General features: G+C 44.1%; 1 protein-coding gene across 1 annotated transcript in view; it reads right to left on the bottom strand.

Annotated features, from left to right (window-relative positions):
• The window catches only part of LOC137537877 (mucin-6-like), a 146,453-nt gene that overhangs the window by 110,707 nt on the left and 15,294 nt on the right, over positions 1-20,452 (bottom strand). The window lies entirely within an intron of this gene.

Genomic DNA, 20,452 nt, shown 5'->3' with positions numbered 1-20,452 from the left:
ATATGGAGGAAATTTTAATATTAAAGAAAAAGGTGAAGAACAGTATCAAGTGCCTGAGGATATTACTTTGAGCGCTAGACCCACCTGATGTTTGAGGTGGCTACGAGTTGGTGAGCGCAATCTTGTTTAAAGGCGTGAGCACGTGTGGAGCACTTTATTCACTGAGACACGGGTGCAGTGTGTATATGTCGATTATACAGAGTCACGCTATGTGAAGCGGTTTTGTGTCATTTTCTAGGAGGTGGAGAGCGCAGTCCAGCAGCGATTATATATTACCTTAACTGGAAAAGTGTGACAGCGATCCCACGGTGTGTTGTAAGGACTTCCTTGTGAGGTGGACACTGGTTCTCTGGTACAGCGCAGCCTTTTGTTTGAATATTAATTCATTGGGGGAAAGGGGCAATATTGCCATTGATTGCAACAATATATGACCGCTATCTTATAAAGTTGACAGATTTAATAAAATTCTCTAGCGCAGTCTGATATCTGATTTTATTTATTTATCCTTTTTTGGGGTTGGCAAACCCAATGCATCAGATCTAGCTGCTTACCTAAAAACATTGGCGCAACATCACAATTAACTACTGTAAATAACTAAAACAAACAAACAAAAAACGTGTAATTTTTTTTTTACTGTACAATCAATAGTTTTCATCGTTTTCATTTGTTCCCCCCCCCCCCCCCCCTCAATTTTTTTTTCCAGCGCACACATACAAATAAGATACACATTGAGTAAAATGCAGTGTAAATTACTTTTTGACCTGTGTAGCTGCCATGTAGTTCTCTTGCCTTATGTGGGATTGAAAGCCTCTCGCATGCAGCAGTACAAATGTTCCTGACATAATTGTCAGGTCTGACAAGATTAGCTGCATGCTTGTGTCTGGTGTGATTCAGACACTACTGCAGCCAAATAGATCAGCAGGGCTTCCGGGCAAATGGTATTGTTTAAAAGGAAATAAGTATGGAAGCCTGCATATTCTTCTCACTTCATTTGCCCTTTAAGAATAACTACTGTGAGTGATGGTTACATTTATATTGTATCTATGTGTCTATATATTCTACGTGTACACATGTATTTAAAAGCTTTGTCAAAAAGGTCATTTACTAACAAAAATCTAAAGCAACCTCATATGCATTACAGAAAGAAAATTGTTGCCCAGATAAGAAAATATGAGTAAACCACAATTACATGGTGCTTTTCATAAGTGTTGTAGCACTAAGTTTAACTTTTCTCTTAAAGGGTAAAAATATCGTAATGAATACAATTGCTTATTTTTTACAATACTCATGTATAAATGATCTGTGTTTGCTCATTTTAAAATCTTTCCTCACCCTGATTTACATTATGAAATTTCACAGGTGATGCCATCTTTAGTCCTATAGATTTATTTTTATTTTATTTTTTTTTGCTGGGAGTTCTAAAACCAGTTGAAGATATCTGTTCTCCCAGAATGCTATAAGGGAATGGGGGGCTGTGTGAGAATTAGGCATAATATGCTACACATAATTTGGGAGAACAGGACTACATTCCAATATATGCAATAAATACTGTAAATATTGAAGGTGTTTCTGATGCAGAAATCAGAAAAATTACCATACAAGTTGGTATCCTGAGTAACGTTACTGCATTCTAATATAAGTCACTACAGTGCCTCTTTAAAACAACCGCTCAAATTCTCCCTTCCCCCTTTTAGCATCCTGCAGCAGGCAACACAGTTTTTGCCGCTTTGACAAATAGAGACTGCCTTTAATGTAATAAACTTCAGAGTCACCAGAGTCACATATACATATCAAATGTTGATGAAATGAGGTTTGAAATTGACAGCAGCAGAGCTTATCTAAATTACTGCAGAAAGTAGCAGTTCAGTGAATTAATAAGTAACCAAAATGGCTCAGGCAGAACATAAATGCGCTCTCTTGTGTGTGGTATATACATGCATTTCTTTTTTTAGAATTAAACAGCATTTTCTCAGAATGGAGTGCTTTAAGATCTTCCAGGTCTGTCTGCATAGCTGGGTCATGTCCTCTTGACTTTAGCCACACCTAAATCTTGCGCTACTTTATTCTTGAACACCCGGATGCTGATATAAACGAGTAAAAAAGTACCTCAGTTAAACATAGTCTCGCTGAGCAGCTGTCAGACTGCGTAACAGGAGCTGTATTTGTTGCTGCAGGTATCCAGGTGATAGCCGTTTCAGAAGAGACATCTATCACTATTACTGAAAGAGCTGTGCTATAGTCTGACATTATTTCACTTAGTTTTTTTTATTTGTATAATGAAAGGGGCTCTAAAGAAAACTTAGCAGCCCATTGAGTCTGAGAGGTTTAAAGTTGGATTTTCAAAATAAATGTGTGGTCCAGATTTCCTAGTGGGGCTTATTGACATTTTTCATTTTAAAGAGTTTTAGTGGGTTAAAATGTTGAAAAGTAGAGTAGAAAAGAAAAACAATAGAAAGGTCTATTTAACTGAAATAATGGAATCATGAGAACAAAGAAAATAAACTGGATAGAGAACTCGGGGCTATACAGATTTTATATACAGGTTCAACCCCTGGCAATTTAACCACTTGAGGACCGTGGGCTTTACCCCCCTTAAGGACCAGGCACTTTTTTCCATTCAGACCACTGCAGCTTTCACGGTTTATTGCTCGCTCATACAACCTACTACCTAAATGAATTTTGTCTCCTTTTCTTGTCACTAATAAAGCTTTCTTTTGGTGCTATTTGATTGCTGCTGCGATTTTTACTTTTTATTATATTCATCAAAAAAGACATGCATGTTGTCAAAAAAATGATTTTTTTTTAACTTTCTGTGCTGACATTTTTCAAATAAAGTAAAATTTCTGTATACATGCAGCACAAAAATGTGGACAAACATGTTTTTAATTAAAAAAAACCCATTCAGCCTATATTTATTGGTTTGGGTAAAAGTTGAAGCGTTTACAAACTATGGTGCAAAAAGTGAATTTTCCCATTTTCCAGCATCTCTGACTTTTCTGAACACCTGACATGTTTCATGAGGGGCTAGAATTCCAGGATAGTATAAATACCCCCCAAATGACCCCATTTTGGAAAGAAGACATCCCAAAGTATTCACTGAGAGGCATAGTGAGTTCATAGAAGATATTATTTTTGTCACAAGTAAGCGGAAAATGACACAAAAAAAAAGTTTCCATTTCTTCTAACTTGCGACAAAAAAAAAAATGAAATCTGCCACGGACTCACCATGCCCCTCTCTGAATACCTTGAAGTGTCTACTTTCCAAAATGGGGTCATTTGTGGGGTGTGTTTACTGTCCTGACATTTTGGGGGGTGCTAAATTGTAAGCACCCCTGTAAAGCCTAAAGGTGCTCATTGGACTTTGGGCCCCTTAGCGCAGTTAGGCTGCAAAAAAGTGCCACACATGTGGTATTGCCGTACTCAGGAGAAGTAGTATAATGTGTTTTGGGGTGTATTTTTACACATACCCATGCTGGGTGGGAAAAATATCTCTGTAAATGACAATTGTTAGATTTTTTTTTATACACAATTGTCCATTTACAGAGATATTTCTCCCACTCAGCATGGGTATGTGTAAAAATACACCCCAAAACACATTATACTACTTCTCCTGAGTACGGCGATACCACATGTGTGGCACTTTTTTGCACCCTAACTGCGCTAAGGGGCCCAAGGTCCAATGAGTACCTTTAGGATTTCACAGGTCATTTTTGTTTCAAGACTACTCCTCACGGTTTAGGGCCCCTAAAATGCCAGGGCAGTATAGGAACTCCACTAATGACCCCATTTTAGAAAGAAGACACCCCAAGGTATTCCATTAGGAGTATGGTGAGTTCATAGAAGATTTTATTTGTTTGTCACAAGTTAGTGGAAATTGATTTTAATTGTTTTTTTTTCACAAAGTGTCATTTTCCGCTAACTTGTGACAAAAAATAAAATCTTCTATGAACTCACCATACTCCTAACGGAATACCTTTGGGTGTCTTCTTTCTAGAATGGGGTCATTTGTGGGGTTCCTATACTGCCCTGGCATTTTAGGGGCCCTAAACCATGAGGAGTAGTCTTGAAACCAAATGTCGCAAAATGACCTGTGAAATCCTAAAGGTGCTCATTGGACTTTGGGCCCCTTAGCGTACTTAGGGTGTAAAAAAGTGCCACACATGTGGTACCGCCGTACTCAGGAGAAGTAGTATAATGTGTTTTGGGGTGTATTTTTACACATACCCATGCTGGGTGGGAGAAATATCTCTGTAAATGACAATTGTTTGATTTTTTTTTTACACACAATTGTCCATTTACAGAGAGATTTCTCCCACCCAGCATGGGTATGTGTAAAAATACACCCCAAAACACATTATACTACTTTTCCTGAGTACGGCGGTACCACTTGTGTGACACTTTTTTGCAGCCTAGGTGCACTAAGGGGCCCAACGTCCTATTCACAGGTCATTTTGAGGCATTTGTTTTCTAGACTACTCCTCACAGTTTAGGGCCCCTAAAATGCCAGGGCAGTATAGGAACCCCACAAGTGACCCCATTTTAGAAAGAAGACACCCCAAGGTATTCCGTTAGGTGTATGGCGAGTTCATAGAAGATTTTATTTTTTGTCACCAGTTAGTGAAAAATGACAGTTTGTGAAAAAAAACAATAAAAATCAATTTCCGCTAACTTTTGACAAAAAATAAAATCTTCTATGAACTCGTCATACACCTAACAGAATACATTGGGGTGTCTTTTTTCTAAAATGGGGTCACTTTGTGGGGTTCCTATACCGCCCTGGCATTTTACGGGCCCAAAACCGTGAGTAGTTTGGAAACCAAATGTCTCAAAATGACTGTTCAGGGGTATAAGCATCTGCAAATTTTGATGACAGGTGGTCTATGAGGGGGCGAATTTTGTGGAACCGGTCATAAGCAGGGTGGCCTTTTAGATGACAGGTTGTATTGGGCCTGATCTGATGGATAGGAGTGCTAGGGGGGGTGACAGGAGGTGATTGATGGGTGTCTCAGGGGGTGGTTAGAGGGGAAAATGGATGCAATCAATGCACTGGGGAGGTGATCGGAAGGGGGTCTGAGGGGGATCTGAGGGTTTGGCCGAGTGATCAGGAGCCCACACGGGGCAAATTAGGGCCTGATCTGATGGGTAGGTGTGCTAGGGGGTGACAGGAGGTGATTGATGGGTGTCTCAATGTGTGATTAGAGGGGGGAATAGATGCAAGCAATGCACTGGCGAGGTGATCAGGGCTGGGGTCTGAGGGCGTTCTGAGGGTGTGGGCGGGTGATTGAGTGCCCTAGGGGCAGATAGGGGTCTAATCTGATAGGTAGCAGTGACAGAGGGTGATTGATGGGTAATTAGTGGGTGTTTAGGGTAGAGAACAGATGTAAACACTGCACTTGGGAGGTGATCTGACGTTGGATCTGCGGGCGATCTATTGGTGTGGGTGGGTGATCAGATTGCCCGCAAGGGGCAGGTTAGGGGCTGATTGATGGGTGGCAGTGACAGGGGGTGATTGATGGGTGGCAGTTACAGGGGGTGATTGATGGGTGATTGACAGGTGATCAGTGGGTTATTACAGGGAAGAACAGATGTAAATATTGCACTGGCGAATTGATAAGGGGGGGTCTGAGGGCAATCTGAGCGTGTAGGCGGGTGATTGGGTGCCCGCAAGGGGCAGATTAGGGTCTGATCTGATGGGTAACAGTGACAGGTGGTGATAGGGGGTGATTGATGGGTAATTAGTGGGTGTTTAGGGTAGAGAACAGATGTAAACACTGCACTTGGGAGGTGATCTGACGTCGGATCTGCGGGCGATCTATTGGTGTGGGTGGGTGATCAGATTGCCCGCAAGGGGCAGGTTAGGGGCTGATTGATGGGTGGCAGTGACAGGGGGTGATTGATGGGTGATTGACAGGGGATCAGGGAGATAGATGCATACAGTACACAGGGGGGGGGGGGGGGGTCTGGGGAGAATCTGAGGGGTGAGGGGGGTGATCAGGAGGGGGCAGGGGGGGGGATAAAAAAATAGCGTTGACAGATAGTGACAGGGAGTGATTGATGGGTGATTAGGGGGGTGATTGGGTGCAAACAGGGGTCTGGGGGGTGGGCAGGGGGGGGGTCTGAGGGGTGCTGTGGGCGATCTGGGGCAGGGGGGGGGGAAATCAGTGTGCTTGGGTGCAGACTAGGGTGGCTGCAGCCTGCCCTGGTGGTCCCTCGGACACTGGGACCACCAGGGCAGGAGGCAGCCTGTATAATACACTTTGTAAACATTACAAAGTGTATTATACACTTTGTATGCGGCGATCCGGGTGCTAGTAACCCGCCGGCGCTTCCGAGCGGCCGGCGGGTTACAGCGTGAGGTGGGCGGAGCCAGTCCCCGGCGGCCGATCGCGTCACGAATGACGCGATCGCGCCGCCCATGCCCGTAAAAGGACTGCCGCCATTTGTCAATACGGCGGTCCTTGCGGGGTCCACTTCCCGGCCGCCAATTGTCTATACGGAGGTCGGGAAGTGGTTAAAGTGAACATCCAGACTTAAGATCTACTCAGCAGCACTGGAAAGGCTTGGTGTTTCTTTAACAGTTTAACATATCAGAACTTTGTTTTTCTTATGCAAGCCTCATTTTTAGCTGCACAGACGAAAACTGCCTGGGCCTTTTTCCCCTGATGCTGTGCAAAGCATGATGGGATTTCTGATGTTGTTGTTCTCGTTCTGCTGTTTTGGCGCAAATTTGCTTTTTTCAACTTTCAGTTTGAGATTTGAAGCCTAGCGCGTGCAGCTGGTAGGGTGATCAAGACACAGGGCAGTTGGAACTGTGTCTCATCCTCCCTGTCACCTCCTTTCAACCAAAAAGATGGCTGCCCCATGAAATCACAAACATTTGCCTGTTCTTTTAAAACAGTGTGGGCAAGAGATTATATTACCTATTTTAATTAACATAACTAACGTAACTTAATGACAGTATGTTTGTTTAGGCTGAAGTTCCTCTTTAAAATGTATTGAAAGCATAGCTTAGACTAATGCTGGGAATACACGGTCTTTTTTCGCGGCTCGATTCTGCTGCCTGATCAATTCCCCGCTTGATACCGCGGGCGATTCTCTTCTCATCTGCTTGTGTTCCTTATCTTTATCCATTGTCCCCCATGCGGTATCTAGCGCGGAACCTATCGGGCGGGTGATCGGACATGTCGGAAATGATCAATCGAGACATCTTAATGGCTCAGAAACGTACTGTGTATTCCCAGCATTAGTGTTTTGTATCCACAAAATCCAGGGATTCCATGTGAAACCCCACAAACAGAGGCGTAACTATAGGGTAGCATCCCCAGCGACGGCAGGGGGGCCAGAGCTGTATAGGGGTCCACTTATTCTAACATTCCCTTCCTCTGATATAGGGGACATCCTCCAGATCAGGTTGTTGTTTTTGTGACACTTGTTGTGGGTGTGACTTGTTTTAGTCTCCAGGCTGTGAAGGTCACCAAGGGAAGGCAAGAACATTGGCGGCCCTATCAAAGTTTTGCTGGAGGGTCTCATGATTTGTAGTTATGCCACTGCCCACAAATTATCCTGAAGTTTGGCAGGCAGGTTACCTGCCGACATATCAGTCAGCAGGTTGAAGGTCTTGATCTGGATTAATCTGTAAACAGGGAATTTAGCTTTCTTTGGTTTATTGTCCATAATAAATACACAAGGATCAACAGGGAAGTGGTATGACGTGACCATGCAGACTTTATTCTTTATTGAAATATTGTGCTGAGGATTCCCATTGATTCAGAAGAATGGACCCAAAGGAAACCTCGGGGGCAAATTCATAGAGAGTATGCCGATGCCAGGGCATCTGGTTAATGTGTAATTAGGACATGGTAGGAACAAACAGTGGAGCAGCATTCTACAATTGTTCATGGGCCGATTTGGCACAGTGGGTTTTCCCAGGAAAGCATGCCCGCAAGTGAACAAACAAATGGTGAATGCCAAAATCTTGACATGATTGTGCATTTTGGGGGAATGGACGTTGGTGCAGTGAACGCCGTCCCTATTGGCTAGCTGACATTAGTTTTAAGATCATAATGGGCATTAATAGACAAGCATTAGCTGCTGGAAATAACGCTTTAGGAACACCAGCAGTCGCAAATGAGCAAACTCCATCATTAGTTGCAAAGAAGCAAGAAAATGACAAATGAACAGAGAATCACAAAAGAGAACAGGGTTTCAGCACTGGCTTTTCATATCAACTCGGTTTATTTATGTAAAACATTGTTTTTACCATGGTGCCAGGTTTTTTTTTTCTTTACATGTTAAGGTTTTATATGTAAATTGGTAGAGAGTGGCTATTTGGTGTTTCCTTTGTTAAAGGGACACTACCAAACCAAATGTTTTAAATTGCCAATGTACAAATAATGTCAAAGTAGCTGTGTAAACATTTGCCTTTTTATGTTAAATATCAAAGTCAAAAGCTGTAATTCATTGTGTGTAGATTTGTTGGAATGCCTCATTTGCATAGGTGGATCTCTGCAGTCTGACCTGTTAAGAACAGTGTAATATAGAAACAGATATATGAAATGCCTCTGGTGTCAGGTTTCACTTACTATTACAAATGTTTATGTTGCACATAAGATACTGCAGACAAAAGATTTCTGCAGACAGCTCTCAGAGACAGGCAGCTGCAGTAAGAGCTTTCTCTCACACACAGGGTCAACAGATGTAGAGTGAGGGAATCCCCTCTCCTCTTATGATGTAGTCCGTCAGATTTTGGCAACACTGAAGTGTGAAAGGAATTTGATAACAGTAAACAAAGAGATAAGCATTGAAATGTATACACCCATCCTTTATGGCACTTCCCAAACTATTCCTATCTCAAATGAAAACAAACAAACTGTTAATTGATAGCATTCCTTTAAGCATGAAACAGCCAGGGGGAAGTGGTAGAAAATTTCCATAGCCTTTTCAGGGTATCACCCCCATATGTTAAAAGCATTGTTTAGAAGGTGGAACGCACACTGATTCGCTCCATCCCCTGGCCTTTGTCATGCACGATAGATACAATCCTAATGAGGCTATTTTAATTAATTTAGCTCTTGTTGTCACACACTGTGCATACATACAGATGCACCATATGTTTGCCAGGACTTGCAGTGAGCAGTTGTAGCTTATATTTTTGATAAATGACAAAGGTCATCTGCAGCCAAGGCCACGTGATGCTTTTTAATGAATTGGCACAATGTTCATGCACATTTCCTTTTTCATTACAACAGAACAAATTGCTGCATATTAAGTTCATCCCACCCAGTGATTTCGCTCTCTATCGTGGACTAAGCTTAAAGGGAAGGTCCAAGCAAAATAAGAAAATGAGTTTCACTTACCTGGGGCTTCTACCCGCCCCATGCAGCCATCCTGTGCCCTCGTAGTCACTCACTGCTGCTCCAGTCCCCTGCTGGCAGCATGCCGACCTCGGAGGTCGGCAGGCCGCATTGCATACATTTTTACGCATTCCCGCTAGTGCAGGAACATTATCGCATACATTTTTACGCGTTAGTGGTTCAATGCGTAAGAATTTACGCATTGAACCACTAACGCGTAAAAATGTATTTGTTACTGTTCCTGCACTAGCGGGAATGCGTAAAAATGTACGCAATGCGGCCCGCCGACCTCCGAGGTCGGCATGCTGCCAGCAGGGGACTGGAGCAGCAGTGAGTGACTACGAGGGCACAGGATGGCTGCATGGGGCTGGTAGAAGCCCCGGGTAAGTGAAACTCATTTTCTTATTTTGCTTGGAACTTCCCTTTAAAGCAGCTGGGTCAGCCATACTATCCCAGGAAAGAAAAAACCCATATACAGTAAGTAGATAACTTTATGGGTATAAGGGAATAATGTAAAGCTAATACTACAGAATATTCCTAATGCACTTTGCTACAGATATACTTGAAATACAAAAAGGGGAACCCGAGAACCCAGTGCATTGTATTAAGTAAGTCTGAAGTCTAGTTTTCTCACAACTGGATTAGAGGGATACTCACAAAGGTAAGTTGCCTCAAAGGCAACCACTGTGTTGGCAGGTGGAGAGAATAACACCCAACCCCATTCTGTAGAATTAGGAAATGGGTAATAAGGGTGGGCGATAAACAATGCAATGATGAGTAGGTAAGCAGAGGTGGCAACACACTTAAACATGTTTAAAAGGGAGGTAGTGGTGGACTTACCTCCAGGTATACGACACAGATAGTCTATTTCAAAAACTGCTTTATTCAGATGATAAAACCACAATTGCAATGCGTTTCGCAGTACTCGCTTGCTTCTTCAGGAAACAAATTATGGGAGCATCTGACAGGTACAGACCAGCATGCTAAGACACTGTTCTACAGAATAAATGCAATAAATTAAAGCATACTAAAAGGATATTTGAAAAAGATTACCTGGGGCCAAATTCATAGATAGAGTGCCTTATGTCTAATCTGTCTAATTTGGATAGGATCTTGTTGCAAAAATGAAATCAAGAGTCATTCATCTAACAGCAAATGGATATACTGCGCTCCAATGGATTATTTACTCCTTTTAGTACTCAGGGGTTCGCAGATAAAAACAGCAGGTCACTTCACCACACTTTACAAACAATCCAATCGATTTACTGCGCTTCTCAAACCCTGTAAAATCAATTAAAAAACGCACATAGTGCAAAGTATTGTCTAAAAAAGGCTACAACTTGCACCCCGTGCTCGCACTCCTGGGGGTAGTGCCTCCACCAGATAAGGGAAAAACTGCGTCACTCTCCCCCTCGTGAATGCACTTACCAGAAGCGCATCTTGAATGTCAGCATATCACAATCATCCAGTAGTCAGCCAAGAAGGACCAGATTGTAAAAGTAGCATCCAGCTTTAATATAGCACTTATGCAGGATAACAGCGGGTACATACGCTCCTTACCATGGATACAATGGAGCCGCACGCCACCACACTGCCTTTCCTGCTCGTAACTTCGTGACGTCAGCGCGCACACCTCCGACTCCGCCCTACGCGTTTCGTCACAATGCGTGACTCATTCTGAATGAGTCACGCATTGTGACGAAACGCGTAGGGCGGAGTCGGAGGTGTGCGCGCTGACGTCACGAAGTTACGAGCAGGAAAGGCAGTGTGGTGGCGTGTGGCTCCATTGTATCCATGGTAAGGAGCGTATGTACCCGCTGTTATCCTGCATAAGTGCTATATTAAAGCTGGATGCTACTTTTACAATCTGGTCCTTCTTGGCTGACTACTGGATGATTGTGATATGCTGACATTCAAGATGCGCTTCTGGTAAGTGCATTCACGAGGGGGAGAGTGACGCAGTTTTTCCCTTATCTGGTGGAGGCACTACCCCCAGGAGTGCGAGCACAGGGTGCAAGTTGTAGCCTTTTTTAGACAATACTTTGCACTATGTGCGTTTTTTAATTGATTTTACAGGGTTTGAGAAGCGCAGTAAATCGATTGGATTGTTTGAAGAGTCATTCATCTATTATATACTAAGGTGCTGATCGCCTGTGCATGTGACTATAGGAAATGGTGAGGGTATATGCTGGTGCCTGAAGAGAGGGCTAATTTAGAAGTACTGTATGTAATCTTATTAAATAAAAGGGAGGTCGGGAAATGGGGAAGAAAAGTTAAGTTAATGGCAAGAGTTGTGAGGAGAGCGGAGAATAGATTTGGGCTAGATAGTTACCTGTGAACACAGATTTGCGCCTCTGTGTCGCTCATAACGGGAGCGAGGACATAAATAAGTGAGTAGTAAGCACTGAGCTAATCTACACACGGAATCCATGTATCCAATGGCTTGACGTCATATGCACTGTATGGATAGGTGAAAACAATGGGCAGTGTAGAGTGATATGTGGGCAGCTTGTAGGTGCACCAATCAGATCAAGTGTAGCACATGATGTCACACATTGCAGCGTGTGCAGTGGAAAGTGTTATAGCTGTGCCATTGTGTATAATGGCTGACTACTCCTGACTATTTCAGTTGAGAATAAAGTAAAGTAAAATTACTGTATTTAACCTCTTGAGGACCGCAGTGTTAAACCCCCCCTAAACACCAGACCATTTTTCTACAAATAGGCCACTGCAGCTTTAAGGCCTAGCTGCAGGGCCGCACAACTCAGCACACAAGTGATTCCCACCAACAGAGCTTCCTGTTGGTGGGTCTGACCCCCCCCCCCTTCCCCACAGTGTTTATGTATTTATTTATTTTTACAAATATTTACATTATTTTTTTTTTTTTATAATACATTTTGCTATTTATTTATTTATTTTTTCTAAAATCACTCCCTCCCCTCAGCCAGCCAATCCTGGCGATCAGCTGTCATAGGCTTTTGCCTATGAGAGCCGATCGCTCTCTAGTGTCCCAGGGGGATAGCCATGTAACACGGCCGTCCCCAGTACAGCGCTGCTGCAGACTACAGCGCTGTACACAGTTTCGCCGTCTAACAGTCTCCCAGCGGCAGTTGCCGCTGGGAGACTGGAGGCGGAGGAGAGCATGCCTACCAAGCAGGAGATGCGCGCGCAGCCTGCGCTCGAACTCCTGCAGTAGCCGGCCCCAGGACTTGACGCGAATTGGCGTTAGGCAGTCCTGGGGCTGCCGCCACGGTCACGCCCATTGGTGTGACGCGGTCGTTAAGCAGTTAAAGTAAAATGAACTGAGAGGGATATAAAGGCTACCATACTGATTTTATTTTAAACAATACCAGTTGCCTGGATGTCCTGCTGATCCTCTGCCTCTAAAACTTTTAGCCTTGGACCCTGAACAAACATGTAGATTATATGTTTCTGAATGAAGTCCGACCTAATCTAATCAGACTTCACTTGCAAGCTGCATGCTTGTTTCAGATGTGTGATCCAGATATTACTGCAGCCACAGAGATCAGCAAATTGCTAGGTGACTGGTGAGGTTTAAAAGTTAATTAATATAGCCTTTATATTATTCTAAGTTTAGCTATCCTTTAGTAATCAAATCAGAAAGATAATATACAAAATGTTTTGAATGAGAATTAACAAGATCTATAATATTACATCAGGTGTAATTCAACCTGCTTTGTAAGATATGCTGCCATCATGTGGCCTAGAACAGGGAAAACATATGTTAGTACTTGAAAAGGGGAGTACAAAATTGTTCCCATAAAAATGATATATAAAATCGTATAAAAAGACAGTAGAGAAGAGATCACAATATGAAAATAATAAAAACCGTAAACGTGATACAATGGAGAAATTAAGCACGAGTGACTCTGTTAAACCTGTAATTAGTTGGATATGGAGGCTGCCAATGCCATACTCATCTGCTTTTCAAAACAATATTTAGCAATGATTTGGCAATTACCCTATCTGTGTATGTTTTGGGGAATGAGTGGAAACCTGCGCACGCATGGAGAACATACAAATGCCTTACAGATGAAGCAGAGCTGGTTTTTTTTTCTTCATCACACTTCCAAAAGTTAGAAACTTGGGTTATAAATGCATACATGTGACTGCTAATTTGCCACACAATGGCATAAATGCCATCCAAAATTCTGACCGTAACTAGCAAAAATGCCACTTGCAGTAAGGGCTGGGTTGCTGCAAAGACCACAAAGGCCTGGGGATCATTTATTTACTATTCTTGTATTTTGCAAAGATACACCAAGGTGGAGGCTGCAAAAATCAGAATTCTTAGGGCTGGGACAAAAAATTACAAAATGCCAAAGATTTTTACACAGCATGTTTCTCCATTATGGGTGGCCATAGAATCTGCGTTGCTCGCTCCGTTGTCCATTGAAGCTGCGGTTTGGTCATCCCACCTCACACAGCACTTTTCATCCTCTCCCTACTATTGCACACCCTTAAAATTTGGAAGCGATAAAGCTACTGTATACTTTAAAACTACAGGCCAAGCCATCTCTATCTACTCGCTTCTCCCTGGGTACTACCCTGGCCTTTGCGTGGCTGGCCCCTAAACTACGCTCTCAGCATTTGTGCGATTTGGGAAATTGCGCCCCCCCTGACCGGAATAGCTACCGCTCATGCATGTAGCCCCCCCCCCCCCCCCCTTCAAATCTATCACCTGTACCAATTCTTTCACTATTGGTCTACTCTAGGCCCTATACACACAGATATAGCCGCCCCTACATACTTTGCATCTTTTTGTGCTAACTTTTCACTTGAAGGGGGCATAATATCATACTTAAATGATTTACTTATTTTCTCAAAACATGCTGTCAACTTTGGATGCCTGGGACGGGGACATAGGCCTTACTATTTCAACTCCTAAATGGGCTCATTGCTTTGACTCTCTGATGAAGGGCAGTTTTTATTATTCCTACCTTGAAATGAATATAAAACTTTTACACAGGGCTTATCTGACCCCAGTGAGACTGGCCAGGTTATATCCCTCCATATCCAACTGTTGCTTTAGGCAATGTGGACAGTGTGGCACGCTCTTTCATGTGTGGTGGACGTGTCTCGTTTCTGGTTTAAGTAGTAAGCTTGTTTGCAGACGTCCTCCATATTCCCTTCAGAAAGGATTCATCGGTGTTTCTACTTGGCAATAAGCCACCTTCCCTTCACCCAGAACAATGGCCGGTTCAGCATATTGCAAACTCAGCCAAATCTTATCTAGCCAGTAAATGGAAGAACGGATGTCTTAACTTAAACCATATGATTACCAAATTGCTTCAAGTTATGATTTGTGAGAGGATGGCTGCAATCACTGAGGACCATTTGGAACAATTCGAAAAGACATGGTCTCCTTGGATAGATTATGCGGATGCTGAAGGACTTACATACCTAATATATTTTTGACCTCCTATGGAGCTCTATATTGATCAGCCTTCCTGGTTTCATATCTGCATTATTGGCATATATTATGCTCTCTCTATTTCCCATGGAGATCTTAAATATTTTCTCCTGATTTTGTTTCTAATTCTATTTTCCCTCCTCTCTTTTTTATTTTTGATTATCTGACATTCATAATTATCTACTGTATGTTCCGCTGATGTCATCATTGATATCTTGCCCCCCTGCGTGGGGATATGGTCTTTTGACTCTACCATAAATTAAAACCTTTGAATCTAAAAATGCCAATGATTTTTAAGAGCAATTTGTCCCCTAAAAAGAGAGATTTCCAGAGCAATTTCAGGGAATGCAATCTTAGGTCCGAGATTCCCTGAATTACATCGCTCCAAAAATGCTGCGATTTTGCATCGCGTTAGTGGAATACCAGTCATAGGTGTTCACAGGGCCAGATTTACAGCTCAGAAGCCTATAGGCACACAAGTTCTGGTGCCCTAAACTCCGCCAACAGCACAGGCCACACCCCCAATTCACTTTCCTTTTTTCTTAAGAAATAAAACAATGCATGTAATGTAGATATTACCTAAGACAAGTAGTGAATACCAACAATATAGAAATATTTCAAATGACACACAGAATTTATCAAATTTAGGCCAATAATACCAACAAGCAGATGATACAAATAACAAGGAAATGATGCTAATAAAACACAAAGATTGGGATAGTTTCTAAAAAGAGACAGGTAATAATAAGTAGATTTTTAGTAATGAGTAGAGTCTTGTAATATGAAGGTGGTGATAGGTAAGATGGTCAGTTGATGCAAAAATTTGGTTGCATCATTTGGTTGCTGTGAGCTTCCTCACGTCCTCCCAGTACTGTCCATTCTGTCACTGTCCTACATGATAGTTTGGGACTACTGCGCACGTGCAGCTGTGGCCGCATGTGTCCGAGCCACGCATATGCAGTGGAGTGCGACTAAATTTAATTGCGGCTTTAACCGTTAAGTCCCAGGTAAGTATAAATTCAATTAGTTAAAAAGTCTTAATTACAATATAAGCTCACACCAACAACACACAGGCCCTCCCTCAACAAACCCACATCACCAACCCACAGATGACCCCCCCCCATTAACCCACACCAAAAACACATACACAGACCCTTTCCTCCCCCCCAATAAACCCACACCACCAACATGCACAGACACAGACCCTCACCAATAAACCCACACCACCAACACACACAGAACACACCCCACCTACCCTTCCCTCACCCCCCAATAAACCCACACCACCTGACACAAACACTTCCCACCTGCCCCCTCTATAAACTCACACCACAACACACAGACACCCCCCAGTAAACCCACACCACCACACACAGACCCCCCTCCCCAATAAACTCACACCAGCACACAGACAACCCCCCACAATAAACTCACATCAACACACACAGACAACTGCCCCCCAATAAACCTACACCACCACACACAAACCCTTACCTCATGCCCCCTCAATAAACTCACACCACAACACACAGACTACCCCTAGTAAACCCACACCACCACACACAGACACCCCCTCCCCAATAAACCCACACCAGCACACAGACAACCCCCCAGTAAACCCACACCACCACACACAGACAAACCCCCCCCCCAATAAACCACCACCACACACAAACACTTCCCACCTGCCCCCTCAATAAACTCACAACACACAAACACCCCCCAGTAAACCCACACCACCACACACAGACACCCCCTCCCCAATAAACCCACACCAGCACATAGACAACCCTCCCCCCCCGATAAACTCACACCACCACACACAGACAACCCACCCCCCAATAAACCTACACCACCACACACAAACACTTCCCTCATGCCCCCTCAATAAACTCACACCACAACACACAGACACCCCCCAGTAAACCCACGCCACCACACACAGTCACCCCCTCCCCAAAAAACCCACACCAGCACACAGACAACCCCCCCAATAAACATACACCAGCACACACAGGCACTCCCCCAATAAACCCACACCAGTACACAGACACCTCCCCCCCCCAAAAAAAACCCCCACACCAGCACACACAGACCCCCCCCAATAATAAACCCATGACAGCACGCACAGATACCCCCCCAATGAACCCACACCAGCACACACAGGCACCCCCCACCCAATAAACCCACACCAGCACACACAGACCCCCCCCCCCAATAAACCCACACCAGCACACACAGACCCCCCCCCCAATAAACCCACACCAGCACACAGACCCCCCCCCCCTCAATAAAACCACACCAGCACACAGACACCCCCCCCTCAATAAAACCACACCAGCACACAGACCCCCCCCCCTCAATAAAACCACACCAGCACACTTAGACACCCCAATAAACCTACAACACCACACACAGACACATCCCTCCTGCCCTCCTCCAAATAAACCCACACCACCACTCACAGTCATACACACACCCCCAATAAACCAACACCAGCACACACAAACCTCCCCTTCCCCCCAGCCAGACGTTGAGACCCATAGCAAAAATAAGGAGTATTCTTCAACACAGGGTGCTGTTGAAGGTGCCACTATCTACACACTCTGGAGCCGCAGCAGCAGTGAGGTGGCTGTTGTGAGGACGCCAAGCTCATGGAGAATGCAGCTGCAGTGTAAGCTGCTGTGTCCATGCCTGCTTCAGCCTCCCGACCACCGCAGTGTGTGTGACTCTCTGTGACAGGGCAGGCACGCTGTAGGGGGCCGCGGGTTTACAGTTCAATGTGTCTGTGCCTCCCTCATATGACAGGACAGGCGCTGGAAGTTGGGAGGCACGGGTTTGCACTTCAATGCAGAGCAGGGACTAGGAGGCGCAGGCAGCATTATCGCTACTAGTGGTTGCCGCCACAGATTTACATGTGCCCTACCCCCGATGGCTATGCATGCTGACACTGCATGCTGCTGTAGTGCCGTGGTGCATACATGAGTGAATAGTACGGCGGCCACCGAGCAGGCAGGCCGGGGTGGGGGAATAACTAAACACTCACGTGTTTGCTGTACATACAAGGGGACATTTGGGGATCTGCCCCTGTCCTGTAAGGCCCTGTAGGCATGTGCCTACAGTGCCTTATGGGAAAGCCGGCCCTGGGTGTTCATTAACCTCACCAGTGATTTCTCAAAAGCTTCCTGTGTTCCCCAATCTCTAAAGGATATTAAAGACCTGGGAAACATATTGTGAGGATCCGCGCGGCTGCCTGTGCAGGCAGGCAGCCTTTTGACCACTGTTCAGGTCTGCATTCTGCAGGTCTCTGGAAGAGAGACCATTTGTCAGTTGTGCAGCTTGCTGCTGAGAAATTTGCATACGTTTGTCATGCAGATTGCCTAGCCACATCCTTTGTGGGCTTGCTCTATAAAGAGCTATGTTTCCCACAGTAAGTTGCTGGTCATAAGGATTCTTCCTGTGAAACACTCTGGAGAGTGTCAGCCTTGTTCATTGTTTGAAGATGAGCTTAGAGTAATTCCTGGGACTGCACTAGGCAGGTTTCCCTAGTGCAGTTAGGATTGCATATCTGTTCTGTTTGTCTGTTGCGATTGTCCTGTCCCTGCGGTGGTCGACATGAAGTCGTTATGATCTTTGTTCTTGGAGTATAGCTGGAGCAGCGGTTGCTACCAGCTATCTCCTCCATCTGTCTTGCCTGGATCGCACTCGCCTAGCGCTAGTGCTGTGGATCCGTCTGATCTCCATCTCTCTGTCTCCCTGGATCGCACTGGCCTCTTTTCGCTAGTGCTGTGGATCCTATCTCTCGCCTGTTCCTGTTTTCGCGTGTCTGTCTTGTCTGCTACGAATGCTTGCTGGAGGCTCGGTGAGGTAACCGTTAAGCAAGCGCTCGCGTCCTCTGTTTCATGTTTGTCTGACAGTGGTTAGTTAGGCGTGCTTGTCTCTATTGTGCTTATCACGTGGAGACCGCGCATAAACGCGTGCACTGTTGCGGATGAGTGCGGTGTTCGCGTTTAGCTAGCGTTTATTTTCCGTATCTCCTCATTGTATGATTTGCTGTGCCTTTGCTACTCTCATGCTCTGCCTTGCTGTAGCCTTGTGTCACGTCTGGCGATCGCACCTCTCTACTTCGTATCTGCTGTGGTGTGTGCACCGTCGCGGGTTGGCGACTGGTTTGGTGCACACACATACAATCTGTCTCTGTGCTCATTCTCAATCGCCTCTCTTGCGATTGCGTTTCTTCCCTTCGTACAATTCCTGTCTGGCGTGTGTGGTAGGGCAGAGGAGCTGTTCCTCTGCACTCCACAGCTCCACCTGCCGACAGGAATTTCCCTCTACAGGTGCATTGCACCTTCTGCTGGGTTTCCTCAAATTATACGCTTGTGGAGGATTTCCGCAGTGTCAGCGCACGTCTTGTGCGCTGATCACGGAGAGAATCCCACAATCGTTACACATATTTGATATGTTGTTGTTGGCATATTCTATGGTGTTCTAGGTAATAGTAATTTCTGCGTAAAGTCCCTTGTGGACCTTTTTGTGCTAAGTTAGAAACGCACCTTTACAAGGGCAGTCACAGTCAGAGTTCCAGCCTTATACCAAATGACAACAGAGCATAAAGGATACATTATAAATAATGTTTATTAATATTAATTACTGAGATCATCGAAACATTCTGTAGATCCTGCATGTGTAGATCATGTAGTTCCTGCATATGTAGATCTTGTGGTTCCTGCATCTGTAGATTTTGTAGTTCCTGCATCTGTAGATCTTGTAGTTCCTGTGTATGTAGATCTTGTGGTTCCTGCATCTGTAGATCTTGTACATGCAGATCTAGTTGGCTTCAGCAGGGCTGCTATGTTTTCTGAAAAGTAAGCTCACCAATCACATTATTACATCGGATCACTTTACCTGTTTTTATATTTTACTCTCAGTCTCAGTAAAGCTATTTTTTTATGAGCTAATTAAAAACAAAACAAAAATGATACCATGTAAAAAGAGATGTCCCTTTTATTCCTCCTGTGATGTCAGCCCTTTATATACTACATGTGGCTTCCAGTGTCTATGAAAGGAATTACTGACAGGAATCCACTTGTGTGCAGTAAAATGTCTCCCTTCAGGACCAGCACAAGTGGGATATGACAGAGTGGGATATACACGAGGACTCCATAATGTGATACTCCAAGTATAAGGTTGTAATGAGTGGACAATAAACAAGGGTAAGCATAATGTTACGGCCATGAATGGAATCTATAAGTGTGCTGTGGATTGATCAGTGGCTGTACATAGAAACAGAGAAGTAGTTTTGTAGTAAGTGCTGCTCTTAGACTCTTCTTGGGCAGGACCAACACTACACTACGCTACCCTAATCTAATAGATGCTAGTCATCTTTCACCACACACGTACTAAAAGGTAATACTATTAATTTAATACAAATTAGATTCTCATCTGATGCAGGATTAGCTATGTGCTATTACTGTGTCTCTGTGATGTTCCATTCCTGACATATTCCCTTTTCCTCAGTGAAGTGACTAGCAACAAATCTACATTGAAGTGGGATATCAAAGGAATGGGACTTCACAGAGGTAAAGGCATATAGTTAATTATGTTTTATAGGAAAATAGCCTATTTTACTTTGTCTGTTTTGATACTCAATTTTTCAGGTATTCTC

This window comes from Hyperolius riggenbachi, chromosome 11 (genome assembly GCF_040937935.1).
Source record: "Hyperolius riggenbachi isolate aHypRig1 chromosome 11, aHypRig1.pri, whole genome shotgun sequence".
Classification (NCBI taxonomy): Eukaryota; Metazoa; Chordata; class Amphibia; order Anura; family Hyperoliidae; genus Hyperolius; species Hyperolius riggenbachi.
Note: the sequence above shows the minus strand (reverse complement) of the source record. Positions and strands in the feature narration are given on the sequence as shown.